The following is a 17,361-nucleotide window of genomic DNA, read 5'->3' on the forward strand; positions in this document are numbered from 1 at the left end:
AGAGGCAGCATCGATCGGCTTCAGTTAGCAGCAGTAGCGAAGGAATCGCTCGATCGGGTTCAGTTAACAGCCATCGATCGATCGCTCGGGTTCAGTAACACGTAGCCTGCAGTGCAATCGCTCGGGTTCAGTTAGAGCCCAACGCCTCGCTCGTGTTCAGTTAGAGCCAACGCCTCGCACACACGCGCGTACGTGTACGAGAGAAACGTGCATCGCTCGGCCCCTGACCTCCCACCGTAACTGGGAACTCCCTGAAATTTTCCTCGCCCTCGCTTCTACCATAGTTTTTTCTGTCATGGACGGTCCAAAGAATGTCATGCAGCTGCGTCTCCGTCCCGCCCAGGACGAAAAGCCCATTTTCTGTCATGATTTTTTGTCATAGAAGTAGGAGCCCACCACATCTATGATGATACCGGGTTTTGTCACAATTATCGTCATAGAAGTGTCATATGTATGACACAATTTTTTTCGTTCGGCCCAAAATGTCATGGATGTGTCTTTTTTTGTAGTGAAAGTACTCACAAGCAAGGATCTACACTACATATGCATTGGTATCAATGAAATGGGTAGTATCTGTGGACTGAACTGCAGAATGCTATAATAAGAGGGGGATAGCTAGTCCTATCAAAGACTATGCTTCTGGCAGCCTCCCACTTGAAGCATGTAGAAGAGAGTAGCAAGAGCAACATCACGGAACACCGCATAGCATAATCCTACCTGGCGATCGTCCCCTCGTCGCCCTGTGGGAAAGCGATCACCGGGTTGTATCTGGAACTTGTAAGAGGTGTGTTTTATTTAGTATTCGGTTCTAGTTGTCATAAGGTCAGAATACAACTCCGGCTCGTCCTTTTACCGACGGACACGACTATTCGAATAGATAAACTTCCCTGCAGGGGTGCACCACATTACCCAACACGCTCGAATCCTCTGGCCGGACACACTTTCCTGGGTCATACCCGACCTCGGAAGATCAACACGTCGTAGCCCTACCTAGGAACAACAGAGAGGTCAGCACATCGGTCTAAATCCTAGGCGCGCAGGGGTCTGGGCCCAGCGCCAGTTGCACACCTGCACTTTGTGAACGTGGCCGGTAAGCAGACCTAGCCTCCCTAATACAAGAGCAGCATTCCAGTCCAATCCGGCATGCACTGCTCAGTCGCTGACATCAAGAAGGCTTCGGCTGATACCACGACGTCGAGTGCCCATAACTATTCCTGCGTAGTTGGTTAGTGCGTATACGCCAGTGGCCAGACTCAGATCAAATATCCAGATCTCGTTACGTGTGTTATTATAAGTATCCGCGGACGCCGACCAGGGACCAGACCCACCTGTCTCCTAGGTGGTCGCAACCTGCCCTGTCGCTTCACCACAAAGTAACCATTAGGGGGCTACTGGGAACCCAGGCCCACCACTACCTGGGTGGAACCACCTGCCCCTTTAGCCCCCATCTCTGAATCATCAACATAAGTATGTAACAGTATAATATATACCCGTGATCACCTCCCGAGTGATCACGGCCCAATAGTATAGCATGGCAGAAGGACAAGAGTGTAGGGACACTAATGTAATACTAGCATCCTATACTAAGCATTTTAGGATTGTAGGTAAAGGTAACAACAAAAGTAACAAGGACAGGCTATGCAGCAGAATAGGTTCAAACCAATGAAACAGTAACACTACTCTAATGCAAGCAGTAGAGGGAAGGAGTAGGCGATATCGGGATGAACAGGGGGGCTTGCCTGGAAGCTCAGTTGCAAAGGTATAGTCGTACTCAGTGGCACCAGCGCCGGTCTCGGGGTCTATTGGAGAAGAAGAGGGGGAGGAAATAGTAAATACGGAGCAAACAAAGCATTACAAAATATAACAAGGCAATACGCGGTGCCAGGGGTGAGCTAACGTAGGGATAGGTGATACCGGCGAAGGGGGAAAACATCCGGGAAAGTATTCCCGGTGTTTCGAGTTTTCGGACAGACGGACCGGAGGAGGACGGTTGCAGGTTCGCTATGCTAGGGACGTGTGGTGAATGAACAAACTGCGTATTCAGATTCGTCTCGTCGTTCTGAGCAACTTTCATGTACAAAGTTTTTTCATCCGAGTTACGGTTTATTTTATATTAATTTAAGATTTTCAAACATTTACTAGAATTAACAGATTAGTTTAATTCAAAAAATATTTATTGCATCAGCATGATGTCAGCATGACGTCAGCAGTTAGTTGACCGGGTCAAACTAATGCGTGGGGGCCATTTGTCATTGACAGAGCTGAACTAAACATGATTAGTTAGTTTAATAAGTGATTAGGTTAGTATAACAGATTTAATTAAGGTAATTAATTATTTAACTAATTAATTATTATTATTATTATTATTCCTTTTTTGTTGTTTGACTAAAAGGGGCATGTGGCCCATATGTCATAGGCCCAGACGGCCATATCGGGCGCGGGCGACGGGTTACGGGTGCAGGACACTGGCGCCGCCCGAACGGGCACAGCGGGCGCCCGAGCGCTGGCGACGACAAGGGCACTGCGGAGGCGGGCGGGGCTGCCGGCGGAGGGTGTCGGGGCACCGACGGTGATGCGGCGGTGAGAGGTGGCGAACCTCGGCAGGGCAGCAGCTGAAACAGCTGCAGCCGCAGGGAGGGCACAGTTGTGGTGCGCGGCGAGCGCGCCTGGGTGGAGGCGAGCCGATTGGGCGGCCAGGGGAGGCCGGAGGCTGATAACCCGCAAGTATAGGGGATCGCAACAGTGGGTAAAGTATTCAACCCAAATTTATTGATTCGACACAAGGGAAGCCAAAGAATACTCTCAAGTATTAGCAGCTGAGTTGTCAATTCAACCACACCTGGAAACTTAATATCTACAGCAAAGTATTTAGTAGCAAAGTAATATGATAGTAGTGATAACGGTAACAAAAGGTAACGGTAGTAAAAGCAATGTTTTTGGTATTTTGTAGTGATGGTAGCAATAGCAACGGGAAAGTAAATAAGCGAAGAACAATATGTGGAAAGCTCGTAGGCAATGGATCGGTGATAGAGAATTATGCCGAATGCGGTTCATCATGTAACAATCATAACCTAGGGTGACACAGAACTTGCTCCAGTTCATTGATATAATGTAGGCATGTATTCTGAATATAGTCATATGTGCTTATGGAAAAGAACTTGCATGACATCTTTTGTCCTACCCTCCCGTGGCAGCGGGATCCTTATGGAAACTAAGGGATATTAAGGCCTCCTTTTAATAGAGAACCAGAACAAAGCGTTAACACATAGTGAATACATGAACTCCTCAAACTACGGTCATCATCGGTAAGTATCCCGATTATTGTCACTTCGGGGTTAACGAATCATAACACATAATAGGTGACTATAGACTTGCAAGATAGGATCAAGAACACTCATATATTGATGAAAACATAATAGGTTCAGATCTGAAATCATGGCACTCGGGCCCTAGTGAAAAGCATTAAGCATAGCAAAGTCATAAAAACATCAATCTCAGAACATAGTGGACACTAGGGATCAAACCCAAACAAAACTAACTCGATTACATGATAGATCCCATCCAACCCGTCACCGTCCAGCAAGCCTATGATGTAATTACTCACGCACGGCGGTGAGCATCATGAAATTGGTGATGCAGGATGGTTGATGATGACGATGGCGACGGATTCCCCTCTCCGGAGCCCCGAACGGACTCCAGATCAGCCCTCCCGAGAGGTTTTAGGGCTTGGCGGCGGCTCCGTATCGTAAAACGCGATGATTTCTTCTCTTTGATTTTTTTCTCCCCAAAACTCAATATATGGAGTTGGAGTTGGTGTCGGAGAGGCATCAGGCGGCCCACGAGGTAGGGGGCGCGCCCTAGGGGGGCAGGCGCACCCCCACCCTTGTGGGCAGGTGGTGGCCCCCCTGGCCTTCATCTTTTGCAGGTATTTTTCATATTTTCTGAAAAGTTGCTTCATGAAGTTTCAGGTCATTCCGAGAACGTTTGCTCCTGCACATAAATAACACCATGGTAATTCTGCTGAAAACATCGTTAGTCCGGGTTAGTTCCATTCAAATCATGCAAGTTAGAGTCCAAAACAAGGGCAAAAGTGTTTGGAAAAATAGATACGTTGGAGACGTATCAACTCCCCCAAGCTTAAACCTTTGCTTGTCCTCAAGCAATTCAGTTGACAAACTGAAAGTGATAAAGAAAAACTTTTACAAACTCGGTTTGCTCTTGTTGTTGTAAATATGTAAAGCCAGCATTCAAGTTTTAGCAAAGATTATAACTAACCACATTTGCAATAACGCATAGGTCTCAAGTTTACTCATATCAATAGTATAATCAACTAGAGAGCCATAATAATAAATCTCAGATGACAACACTTTCTCAAAACAATCATAATATGATATAACAAGATGGTATCTCGCTAGACCTTTCTGAGACCGCAAAACATAAATGCAGAGCACCTTTAAAGGCCAAGGACTGACTAGACATTGTAATTCATGGTAAAGGAGATCCAGTCAAGTCATACTCAATGTAAACTAATAGTAATGAATGCAAATGACAGCGGTGCTCTCCAACTGGTGCTTTTTAATAAGAGGTGATGACTCAGCATAAAAGTAAATAGATAGGCCCTTCGCAGAGGGAAGCAGGGATTTGTAGAGGTGCCAGAGCTCGGTTTTGAAATAGAGGTGAATAATATTTTGAGCGATATACTTTCATTGTCAACATAACAACCAAGAGATGGCGATATCTTCCATGCTACACACATTATAGGCAGTTCCCAAGCAGAGCGGTAAAGTTTATACTCCCCCTTCCACCAACAAGCATCAATCCATGGCTTGCTCGAAACAACGAGTGCCTCCAACTAACAAGAGTCTCAGGGGGAGTTTTGTTTGCAATTATTTTGATTTAGTTTTCATAAAGCATGGGGCTGGGCATCCCGGTGACCAGCCATTTATCTCGTGAGTGAGGAGCGGAGTCCACTCCTCTTGAGAATAACCCGCCTAACATGGAAGATACAGACATGCCTAGTTGATACATGAGCTATTCGAGCATACAAAATAGGATATTTATTTGAAGGTTTAGAGTTTGGCACATACAATTTTACTTGGAACGACAGGTAGATACCGTATATAGGTAGGTATAGTGCACTCATGTGGAATAACTTCGGGGTTTAAGGGATTGGATGCACAAGCAGTATTCCCGCTTAGTACAGGTGAAGGCTAGCAAAAGACTGGGAAGTGACCAGCTAGAGAGCGATAACAGTCATGAACATGCATTAAAATTAATCAACACCGAATGCAAGCATGAGTAGGATATAATCCACCATGAACATAAATATCATGAAGGCTATGTTGATTTTGTTTCAACTACATGCGTGAAAATGCGCCAAGTCAAGTCACTTAAATCATTCAGAGGAGGATACCACCCTATCATACCACATCATAACCATTTTAATAGCATGTTGGCACGCAAGGTAAACCATTATAACTCATAGCTAATCAAACATGGCACAAGAAACTATAATCTCTAATTGTCATTGCAAACATGTTTATTCATAATAGGCTGAATCAGGAACGATGAACTAATCATATTTACAAAAACAAAAGAGGTAGAGTTCATACCAGCTTTTCTCATCTCAGTCAGTCCATCATATATCATCATAATTGCCTTTCACTTGCACGACCGAACGATGTGAATAATAATAATAGTGCACGTGCATTGGACTAAGATGGAATCTGCAGGCATTCAATAAACAGGAGAAGACAAGGCAATATGGGCTCTTTTGTCAGATAAACAATAATGCATATAAGAACCACTTCAACAATTTAATTATGGTCTTCTCCTATCGACCCCCAAAGAAAAGAAAATAAATAAAACTATTTACACGGGAAAGCTCCCAACAAGCAAAAGAAGAACATGAAATATTTTTGGGTTTTCTTTTCAATTACTACTACAAGCATGGAAATTAAACTGATTAAAAGCTACAACTAATTTTTTTGTTTTTTCTTAAGGTTTATTAAACACACAAGAAGAAAACATAAAAAGGGAATTAAACTAGCATGGATGATACAATGAAAAAGTATGAGCACCGACATCTAGCAATGAGTGTGTGAACATAAATGTAATGTCGATGGGAAATACGTACTCCCCCAAGCTTAGGCTTTTGGCCTAAGTTGGTGTATGGCCACGGCTGGCCTGGCGGGTATCCATAATAGTAGTTGGGGTCGTACTGCGATGCAGCGGCTATCGCCTGCTGAGCTGTAGCGTGGCGACGAGCGGCCTCCTCTCTCCTCTCGTACTCATCTGCCTCCTCTCTGGTAATAGTATATCTTCCTCTTGACTGATAATCAAAGAAGGTAGGAGCAGGGAGAGTAATACGGACAGCATGACGTCTGTCAAAGATTAGTCGATACTGGAGAGGTGATTCGTTCCTCTCGACAAACTGGTGGTGAGCCATAGCATTAAAATCTAGATAAGCAGGAGGTAGTTCAATATCATCTTCACGTATGACTATACCAAGAAAATTAGCTATGCGGGTTGCATAACTTCCACCAAAGAAATCTCCATTGAATCTATTAAGATGCAACCTACATGCAACAATGGCTCCCAGATTATAAGATTTGTCTCCTAACAGAGCACTCCTAAGAATACTAAGGTCAGGGACACACATGTGACATGCTTCATCTTTACCATTTATGCATCTGCCTATGAAGAGAGCAAAATAATGTATATCAGGAAAGTGAATGCTCCCTATGGTAGCTTGTGTAATATCTCTAGATTCTCGCACAGTTATGCTAGCAAGAAAATCTCTAAATTCAGATTTGCGAGGATACCTTATACTACCCCATTGTGGAAGTTTGCATGCAGTGGTAAAATCCTCTAAGTCCATAGTGTAAGAATTATCGTAAAGATCAAACAGGACAGTTGGAGAATTATGTGAAGTTGAAAATTTAAACCTCCCCACAAAGGTACTGGTGAGGTTGTGATAATGGCTGCACTTCTCTTCCTCGAAGCTCATGAGATCAGCATTACACAAATATGTGTTGAATTCTTCCTTAATTCCTGCTCGATCCATAAAGTTCTCAGAAGGCCATTCATAAGGATGCACTGGAGCGTCTCTTGGTGGCTCGTCATCAGCATCACGCATTGCAAGCCTGGGTCCTTGCTTCCTTGAAGAACCACCTTGGAACATTTTCCTAAGCATATTTCTTCCTCTGAAAAATTCTGAAATTTTTTAGTAACTTCAAAATAAAAGTAAACCAAACTCAATAATATTGATAGCAACTACTCCTACAAGTGCCTAGAGCCTATATCATGCATCAAAACTACTTTTGACCATATAAATTTGACATGCAAGATCAAGAACAGGGTCACCTAAGCAGCAAAAATTTGCAATGAATAAAGCACTAGAACAAAAACTAATTGGACCAATGGAGGAGTCACATACCAAGGAACAATCTCCCCAATAGTTTTGTGAGAGGTGCTTTGAGCAAGGAGATCGAAAATGGTAGCAAAACGAGCTTGGACTCGGGTTTGAGCTGGATATTCGTGTTTGGGGGAGGAAGAAGGAGTGTATGGGTGAAATGATAAGTGGAGGAGGGCCACCGTGGGCCCACGAGGTAGGGGTGCACGCCCAGGGGGTAGGGCGCGCCCTCCACCCTCGTGGGCAGGTGGTTGGCCCCCTTGTTGTGTTCTCAGTGCCAAATATTCTCAAATATTCTAGAAAAAATCATATTTAAATTTCAAGGCATTTGGAGAACTTTTATTTTCGAGGTATTTTTTTATTGCATGGATAATCAGATAACAGACAGAAAAATATTTATTTTTATTTTATTTAATATAAATAACAGAAAGTAAAAGTGGGGTATAGAAGGTTGTGCCTTCTAGTTTCATCCATCTCATGATCATCAAAAGGAATCCATTAACAAGGTTGATCAAGTCTTGTTAACGAACTCATTCCGAATAACATGGAACCGGAGAAACTTCGAATAACACTATGTTACCTCAACGGGGATATGCACATCCCCAATAATAAGAATATCATATTTCTTCTTGACAGTAGGAAGAGGAAATTCAAAACCTCCAAATATAATCGGTGGAATTTTTCCAATAGAGTTGATACTATGAACTTGAGGTTGTTTCCTCGGAAAGTGTACCGTATGCTCATTACCATTAACATGAAAAGTGGCATTGCCTTTAGTGCAATCAATAACAGCCCCTGCAGTATTCGAAAAGGGTCTTCCAAGAATAATAGACATACTATCATCCCCGGGAATATCAAGAATAACAAAGTCTGTTAAAATAGTAACGTTTGCAACTACAACAGGCACATCCTCACAAATACCGACATGTATAGCAGTTGATTTATCAGCCATTTGCAAAGATATTTCAGTAGGTGTCAACTTATTCAAATCAATTCTACGATGTAAAGAGAGAGGCATAACACTAACACCGGCTCCAAGATCACACAAAGCAGTTTTAACATAGTTTCTTTTAATAGAGCATGGTATAGTGGGTACTCCTGGATCTCCAAGTTTCTTTGGTAATCCACCCTTAAAAGTATAATTAGCAAGCATGGTGGAAATTTCAGCTTCCGGTATCTTTGTTTTATTTGTAATAATATCTTTCATGTACTTAGCATAAGGATTGGTTTTGAGTATATCAGTTAATCGCATACGCAAAAAGATAGGTCTAATCATTTCAGCAAAGCGCTCAAAATCCTCATCATCATTTTTCTTGGATGGTTTGGGAGTAAAGGGCATGGGTTTCTGAACCCATGGTTCTCTTTCTTTACCATGTTTCCTAGCAACAAAGTCTTCCTTATCATAATGTTGATTCTTTGATTATGGGTTATCAAGATCAACATCAGGTTCAATTTCTATGTCATTATCATTACTAGGTTGAGCATCATCATGAACATTATCATTAACATTATCACTAGTTTCAGGTTCATTACCAGATTGAGTTTAAGCATCAGAAATAGAAATATCATTTGGATTCTTAGGTGTTTCAGTGATAGGTTCACTAGAAGCATGCAAAGTCCTATCATTTTTCTTTTTCTTCTTTTTAGAAGAACTAGGTACATCTATATTATTTCTCTGAGAATCTTGCTCAATTCTCTTAGGGTGGCCTTCAGGATACAAAGGTTCCTGAGTCATTTTACCACCTCTAGTCATAACTCTAACAACATTACATTATATTTACTATTCAATTCATTGAGCAAATCATTTTGAGCTTTAAGTACTTGTTCTACTTGAGTACCATAGAAGCATGTTTACTAATAAGTTTAAGTTCACCTTTAACATTAGCCATATAATCACCCAAGTGTTCTAGCATATTTGAATTGTATTTCAATTGTCTACCAAAATAAGCATTAAAATCTTCTTGCTTAGCCATAAATTTATCAAACTCATCTAAGCATGGGCTAGCAAATTTAGTGTCGGAGTAAATGACCACGGGTAGCCTAGCCGGCTCCCCCTGGCTCGTCAGAAAAATTATAGGCCGATCAAGCCTCCAAGTGTCCAAGACGTGGGGCCGCCTTCCTCCAGCTGGCTACCTCTCAGGCTGGCTGCACGAAGGCGGCCCAGCCCTAGAATCCTTGTGAAACAAAACCACGAGAGGGCCGGCTCCAAGAAGCCGGCCTCGAGAAGGCCAACTCCAAGAAGCCGGCCCCTCAGTAGGCGGCCAAGATCGTGCCCTCAGAGTCTGCGCCCACATAACAGCAATGAGATGGGGCGTGGCTACAGTGAAGCCTGCCACCCCCGAATCCCGGGGCACGCATGGCCACAGTACACCGTACGGGGCGGCCATCACCCGTCCGGCGTGGCACTGTTGCCATGTTGACCATGACGTCGCCCACGGCGAGCAGTCAGTACGACATGTGGGTGGCGGGCCCCCTCAGTCAGGGAGATACCCAAAAGTGGCCAGGCCTCCCGCAGTCGGCCTGGGGTATGGCCGGCTCCCAATAGCCGGCCCGCTCTCTCCCTCGAAGGAGGCGCCTCATTAAGGAGATAATACGGGGTAGGGCTACAGTGATGATCCGCCCGGCGGTGGCACTGTAGCCATACTTACCACAATGAAGCCCTCATCACCAGAGGCAAGTCAATAGTAACCAGCCTACGACAAGACCCCCGAGCGGTGGGACTGGCCTGTCGACCAGAAGGCCGACAGCCGGCGGGGTCCACCAGTCGGCGGGCCCCATCGGTCGGCGGAGAAGACGGCGAGCGTAGACACAGACGGCTGGGCCTGCGCCCAGCCAGATTACCATTGTACCCCTGGGGGTAGGCCTATATAAACCCCCCAGGGCACCCATGCAGAGGGATCCCCTTTCCAGTAGTTCTAGACATCACATCGAGAGGAGAAGCAGGCTAGCCTTGCCCTTCTTCATCCTTTCACCGAACAGCTCAAGGAGCCTCTTGTAGCTATTTGTTGATCTAGTGACCATGCGGAGACCCCGCAGAGCAGCAGTAGGGGTGTTATCTCCACGGAGAGCCCTGAAGCTGGGTAAGATCCGCCGGCGTGCATGTCTTCGCCTTATCCCGTTTCCAGGCACCGGCGATGTTTTATTGGCTCCCACAATGATAAGCCACCCGTTGGCATATGTCGCACCAACCACCCGACACTTAGTAAATGGGATTTCAGCTTTATCATATCTATAGAGAATTTACCTTTACTACCTGTGTCAGGTTATCAAGACCATAAGTTTCTTCAATAGGTAAAGGATTAAGATTATATGTTTCTTCAACAGGCGGTAAATTAAGACCATGTATTTCTTCAATAGGAGGTAAATTCTTAACGTCTTTAGCTTAAATACCTTTTTCTTTCATAGATTTCTTTGCCTCTTGCATATCTTCAGGACTGAGAAATAGAATACCCCTTTTCTTCGGAGTTGGTTTAGGAATAGGCTCAGGAATTGGCTCTGGAGGTGTCCAATTATTTTCATTTGTCAACATATTATTCAATAGAATTTCAGCTTCATCCGGTGTTCTTTCCCTGAAAATAGAACTAGCACAACTATCCAGGTAATCTCTGGAGGCATCAGTTAGTCCATTATAAAAGATATCAAGTATTTCATTTTTCTTAAGAGGATGATCAGGCAAAGCATTAAGTAATTGGAGAAGCCTCCCCCAAGCTTGTGGGAGACTCTCTTCTTCAATTTGCACAAAATTATATATATCCCTTAAAGCAGCTTGTTTCTTATGAGCAGGGAAATATTTAGCAGAGAAGTAATAAATCATATCCCGAGGACTACACACACAACCAGGATCAAGAGAATTAAACCATATCTTAGCATCACCCTTTAATGAGAACAGAAATATTTTAAGGATGTAAAAGTAACGAGTTCTCTCATCTTTAGGGAACAGGGTGGCTATATCATTCAATTTAGTAAGATGTGCCACAACAGTTTCAGATTCATAACCATGAAAAGGATCAGATTCAACCAAAGTAATTATATCAGGATCAGATTCAACCCAGAGCACCCAGAGAGGTTCGCCACCATCGGGGCAAACCTGGACAACAAATAGGAAGGCGAGCTCGTCGGTTTCCTCCGTGAGAATCGGGACATCTTCGCATGGTCCCCCAAGGACATGCCGGGTGTTCCGAAGGAATTCGCCGAGCACAAGCTACACGTCCGAGAAGGTGCAAAACCAGTCAAACAGCCCCTCCGCCGACTATCAGAAGAGAAGAGAAGGATTGTAGGAGAAGAGATAGCCCGGCTTCTGGCAGCCGGCTTCATTATGTAGGTTTTCTTTACAGAGTGGCTCGCCAACCCGGTCCTCGTGCTGAAGAAAAATAACAAGTGGCGCATGTGTATAGACTACACCAGCCTCAACAAGGCCTGTCCCAAATATCCCTTCGCCTTGCCAAGGATTGATCAAGTGATAGACTCCATAGCCGGATGCGAGCTGTTGAGCTTCTTGGATGCTTACTCAGGCTACCACCAGATAAAGTTGGATCCAGCTGACCGCCTGAAGACCGCCTTCATCACACCATTCGGAGCTTTCTGCTACCTGACTATGACATTCGGCTTGAGAAATGCCGGTGCCACTTTTTAGCGTTGCATGCAGAAATGCCTCCTCAAACAACTCGGCAGAAATGCCCATGTCAATGTAGACGATATTGTGGTGAAGACGAAGAAGCGCGGCACCTTGCTGGAAGACCTCAGAGAGACATTTGAAAACTTGCGCCGTTTTCAGATCAAGCTCAACCCCGAGAAATGCTTGTTCGGAGTACCAGCCGGCCAGCTCCTGGGCTTCCTGGTTTTCGAACGCGGCATCGAGGGCAACCCAATGAAGATCAAGGCCATAGAGAGAACGGAGATTCCCTCCAAGCTACAAGACGTCCAGAAGTTCATCGGATGCTTGGCTTCCCTGAACCGCTTCATCAGCCGGCTCGGAGAGAAAGCTCCCCCCTCTACCGACTCATGAAGAAGTCCACTCACTTTGAGTGGAACGACCAAGCAGGCCAAGCTTTCCACGAGCTAAATAAGATGCTGGCCACGCCGCCTGTCTTGGCGGCGCCGACTGAAAAAGAGCCCATGCTCCTTTATATTGCCGCCACTAGCCGCGTGGTCAGCACAGTTATCGTGGTCCAGCGCCCAGATGAAGGCCGAGCTCAGCTAGTCCAGAGGCCGGTGTATTATTTAAGCGAAGTATTATCCGCCTCAAAGCAAAACTACCCACACTACCAGAAGATGTGCTACGGTGTGTACTTCGCCTCCAAGAAGCTCAAGCCCTACTTTCAAGAGCACCCCATCATGGTCGTATGTACTGCCTCGCTTGCCGAGATCATAGGCAGTCGGGATGCATCCGGCCGGGTGGCAAAATGGGCCATTGAGTTGGCTCCTTACACGATCTTCTACCAGCCCCGCATCGCCATTAAATCCCAAGCACTGGCCGACTTCCTCGTCGACTGGGCCGAAACCCAGTACCTGCCACCGGCCCCTGACTCCACTCATTGGCGGATGCACTTCGATGGGTCCAAGATGCACACCAGCTTGGGAGCCGGCATCATCCTCACCTCTCCCAAGGGCGACAAGCTCAAGTACACATTGCAAATTCATTTTGCCGCCTCCAACAATGTGGCCGAGTACGAAGCGCTCATACACGGGCTCCGGCTAGCCAAAGAGCTCGGCATCCGCCGGATCCTGTGCTATGGTGACTCGGATTTGGTGGTCCAGCAGTCATCTGGCGACTGGGACGCCAAGGACGCGACCATGGCGAGCTACCGCTTCCTCGTTCAGCAAATCAGTGGATATTTTGAAGGATGCGAGTTCGTTCATGTACCACAGGCCGACAACGTGCAAGCAGATGCCCTGGCACGAATAGGCTCCACCCGGCAAGCTATACCAGCCGACGTTTCTCTCCACCGCTTCCTCAAGCCGTCTATAAAGCCGTCTCCAGAATCCGATTCCATCTTCGTGCCGCCTGACCCCGACGCAGTCAGATACGACTTGGGGAACCAAGCAGGCAGCTCGGGGACTTCGACAGGCGGCCCGTGGACTGCCATTGTCGCACCCGGCCCAGGAACTTCGGAACTCATCCCGGGGGCTATTGCAGCCGGCCTGGGGACTGCATCGACACAACAGACGGTGGCCGACTCCAACTCTTCACCACCCAGCCCGCCCGCCCTGGTCACAATAGCAGTTTTGACAGTAGAAGAAGTCGCAACTCCATCATGGGCCCAGCCCATCCTCAACTTCTTAGTAAACAGAGAGTTGCCAACTAACGAGATCTCGGCAAGACAAGTCCAACGCCGAGCCGGAGCATACACAATAGTAAACCGAGAGCTTGTTAGGCGCATCGTCACTAGAGTCTTCCACCGCTGCGTCGAGCCAGAGAAGGGCATAGCAATCCTCAAAGACATCCACCAAGGTGAATGCGGCCACCACGCGGCCTCAAGATCACTCGTCGCCAAAGCTTTCCACCACGGATTCTTCTGGCTGACTGCTTTGGATGACGCCGAGGAGCTAGTCAAAAACTGCAAAGGGTGCCAAGTCTTCAGTTCCAAGCAACACCCGTCGGCTTCTGCACTCAAGACCATCCCCCTCACCTAGCCTTTTGCCGTCTGGGGGCTAGACATGGTGGGCCCATTCAAGACGATACGCGGCGGCATGACACATCTGCTCGTCGCTGTGGAAAAATTTACCAAGTGGATTGAAGCAAAGCCGATCAAGAAGCTGAATGGGCCGACTGCCGTAACATTCATCACGGATATCACAACCCGGTACAGCCTACCGCACAGCATCATCACCGACAATGGCACAAATTTTGCAAAGGGAGCACTGGCACGTTTCTGCGCAACACAAGGCATCCGGCTGGACCTAGCGTCCGTTGCCCACCCGCAGTCAAACGGCCAGGTCGAGCGAGCAAATGGCCTCATCCTCTCCGGCATCAAGCCCCGACTGGTCGTGCCACTGGAGCATTCGGCCGGTTGTTGGCTTGATGAGCTGGCGGCCGTTCTATGGAGTTTGCGCACTATCCCAAAAAAGTCAACCGGCTTCACCCCTTTCTTCCTTGTATATGGTGCCGAGGCTGTCATCCCAACTGACATCGAGTTCGACTCACCTTGGGTCACCATGTACACGGAGGCGGAGGCCAAGGAAGCACGAGAGGACGGCATCGACCTGCTAGAAGAAGGCCGGCTGTTAGCCCTCAGCCGGTCCGCCATCTATCAGCAGGGCCTACGCTGCTACCACAGCCGGAAGGTCAAGCCAAGATCCTTCCAAGAGTGCGACCTTGTGCTCCGGCTGATCCAGCGAACAGCCGGCCAACACAAGCTCTCGGCCCCTTGGGAGGGCCCCTTCGTCATCAGCAGAGCTTTGGGCAATGACTCCTACTACTTAATCGACGCACAGAAGCCGAAGGCACACAAGAGAGATGATTACGGCAAGGAGTCGGAACGACCATGGAATGCCAATCTCCTTCGAAGATTTTACAGTTAAAAAGCAGTATGTACCATGCTACCTTTTGAAATAAGTACGAGACAAAGGGTCCCCCGAGGAGCACTCGGGGACTACCCTCTTTTATCTACGAAAGATGAGTATCATGCCTACAATTACGTTACTACATTTGCTTTTTTTGTCCGGCACCGGGTTCGACCAGCCGGCCCGGGGACTCGCCGCCTCGAGTTATATCTAAAGTTCTGCCTGCAGTCAGACAAGTAGTGTGCCGGCACCCAAGCCCCCTCTTGTCAAAAGTCGCAGCTCGAAGAATCGACTGTCCGACTGGCAAGAGCCAACGGCAGGAACGGATGCCCACACGAAAAACGGCTAAGGACTAACGAACTTATACAACACGAGCCGCCCCCCGACCCCGCCAGCCGGCTACCAGAGCAGCTGGCTGGCCGGCTTCCCGTTCACCTTGCTGCAATCTAAGAAAGCTCAAGTACTTGTCTTCCCAAAAAAAAACCAAGTCCTTCCCCAGCCACAGACTGCAGAACAGCTGTCCGGCTAGGAAGGCGGTGGCCACAGGAAGGCGGCAAAGGAAAAAGCCAAAAAGATGAAAGCAAACATGAGCGGAAGCCAAACTCATGCATGGTTATATTTACACAAAAGACCTTCAAAAGGCCAGCATTCAACATAGTTTAAACACACCCCCAGTGGGTGGAACTGCGCAAATTTAATAAATTTGTTCAAAAGAGTAACGAGCAGGAAAAGCAAGGACGAGGATCAGGCCAAGGGAGCGACGGGCGAGTCAGGCAGGTCAGTAGAGACGACAGTGCGGGCTGGAGGAGTGGCCGGCTGGCGAGTCTCGGCGTGATCATCACCTCTTGCAGGCGGCGCGCTTGCGCGCGCCTCGTTGCTGGAGGCACGATCAGGCTGAGGCGGGCTGGTCGCTTCGCCGTCTGGCACAACGTCTTCACCATCCTCCCCCTCCTCCTCTTCGCCCCCATTGCTGGAAGCAATCTCCTCCACCGAGTCCTCACCCTCCGCCGGGTTCAGCCCGAACCACTCCTCCGGCTGAGCGACGCCAGCATCATCCACCTCAGGGGCAAAGGCGCTGGTGTCGGTGTACTCGGCGATCGCCGAGGCGTGCTGGATGATAGCCGGCCGCACCACCTCCAGCTCCTCGTCGGCTTCCTGCCACCAGGTGCTTAGCTGGTCCAAGTTCAGCCCAGGATACCAAGCTCGGATGAATTCCAGCGCCCGCCCAGTGCCGGACCGGGCTGCTGACGCCTTCCAAGCCTCAAAGCGGCCGACTGCGACCTCCAACAAATCGGCAGTCCGACTTAGGGTGCGGGGAACCACCTCGCTGGGCCAGAGGGCAGCCAGCACTTGCGCCCCGGCGCGCTGAACACGGTGGAGCATGCGGTGGGCCGGCTGCAGGCGGGCTTGAAGCGCCAGAAGCTGCTCCTCAAGTGACCGACCGGCACCCGGTGCGATCTCGGCCCCTTCCTGCCGTCGTGCGTCGCGGTAAACCTCAATGGCTTGGGAGGCGGCAACAGAGTTGCCAGGAAAGTAATCTGCACAAAGAAGAAAGCAGTAGCACAAAATCAAAAGACGAACCAGATGGCAGGAGGCAGGCAAAGAAACGAAGAAGAAGGCGACCTACCGTCGATTAAGTCTTCCACCCGGCTGTAGCCTTGACTCAGCGCCTGCCTTGCCTCGGCCCAGTTTGCCACCTCGGTCTCATATTCGGCTTTGAGGGCGGCCTCGCTGTCCTGCGCCATCTTCAAGGCTGCCTTGTGGCTCTCCTCCTGGTCGGCCAGTTTCTTGGCCAGGCGATCGCGCTCTTGAGCCAGGGCGGCGCACTCGGCCTCCTTGGCGCGAAGGGTGGTCTAGGCTCTGCTTAGCTAGCCCCTCAGGTCAGCATTGGCCCCTGCAGTTATGAAGAAAGAAGTCGTCAGGAAAAGATCTGACCCGACTGCTCAACAGTCGGCCCGAATCTCGGGGACTACACCCAGTGGGTGTGCTGACGCGCCCCCACTTGAGACAAAAGATGAAGCACTTACTCCGGCTCTCGGTCAGATCGGTGGCTTTCTGATTCAACTCCCGGGCTTGGGAGTTGAAGGCAGCTGCGCGGAGGTTATGATACTCCTGCAGATAAGATAAGAGATGCGAGTAAGAACAAGACGGCAATCGAAGTCTACCAAGAAGTTCCAAGCCGCCTGCTCATCAGCCGACTCGGAACTCGGGGACTACACCCAGTGGGTGCATTGACACGCCCCCACGGAAGAAATCAGGAGCAATCAACAAAAAACGGGTGGACTCACTCGGATCACCGTGCGAGTCGTGAGAAATTCTTGAGTATACTGCTTCAGCGCGGTAGCTTGGGCCTGAAGCCGGTTACGGACGTCCTGCGCCACCACGTTCAGCACGGCCGTCCCGCCGCCCGGCGTCCACCCGTACGAGCTATCACTGGCCGCTTG

At 48.1% G+C, this 17,361-nt stretch overlaps 1 pseudogene; it reads right to left on the bottom strand.

Annotated features, from left to right (window-relative positions):
* Positions 1–16,662, bottom strand: part of LOC119315875 — a 55,761-nt pseudogene extending 39,099 nt beyond the window's left edge.
* Between the last annotated feature and the right edge of the window lie 699 nt (positions 16,663–17,361).

Source organism: Triticum dicoccoides, chromosome 6A, assembly GCF_002162155.2.
Source record: "Triticum dicoccoides isolate Atlit2015 ecotype Zavitan chromosome 6A, WEW_v2.0, whole genome shotgun sequence".
Classification (NCBI taxonomy): domain Eukaryota; kingdom Viridiplantae; phylum Streptophyta; class Magnoliopsida; order Poales; family Poaceae; genus Triticum; species Triticum dicoccoides.